The following is a 764-nucleotide window of genomic DNA, read 5'->3' as shown; positions in this document are numbered from 1 at the left end:
AATACAGCAGCTAAGATTGCTATGGAACTGGTTCCAAGATTTGGCCTACCAGAAGTCATTGAATCGGATCGAGGAACGCACTTTACTGGTCAAGTGTTCCAAAATGTGTGTCAAGCTTTGGGTATAGACTCAGCACTACACACCCCCTACAGGCCACAGGCCTCAGGAAAGGTGGAAAGGCTGAATAGTACCCTTAAGCTGAAAATACAAAAAACAATGCAAGAGACACATAAACCATGGCCACAGTGCTTAACAATTGCTTTGTATTCAGTGAGAACAGCCCCTCAGGGCAAGACTAAACTCTCTCCATACGAAATATTGGACGGGCACCGCAGTTGGGGTGTTATCTACCACAGCAGTTGGAAATGAATTGCGATAACCTATCTGCATATGTTATCAGTTTGCAAAAGCAACTAAATAATAACCATTCTCGAGTTTTCTCTTCCCTTCCAGACCCTGAGGCTGATACTGGAGGCCATAAATTACAACCTGGTGATCTTGTCTATGTAAAGAAGCATACTCGAAAAAGTCTTGAGCCCAGATTTGATGGTCCATTCCAAGTGCTTCTGACAACGCCTACATCTGTCAAGTTGGAAGGAAAGGAGACATGGATCCATGCCAGCCATTGCAAACTTGCATCATGATTTTGATCCTGACTGGGTCAAGTGTATCCTTGTTAAAAAAAACTCTGAGTTTCGAGAAAACATGTTACTAACACATCACAAATTACTTAACATGGAACTAAATGTATCAGACTATTTAGA

This window comes from Dendropsophus ebraccatus, chromosome 9 (assembly GCF_027789765.1).
Source record: "Dendropsophus ebraccatus isolate aDenEbr1 chromosome 9, aDenEbr1.pat, whole genome shotgun sequence".
Taxonomy (NCBI): domain Eukaryota; kingdom Metazoa; phylum Chordata; class Amphibia; order Anura; family Hylidae; genus Dendropsophus; species Dendropsophus ebraccatus.
The sequence above is the reverse complement of the archived record's forward strand: the minus strand, read 5'-3'. Positions refer to the sequence as shown.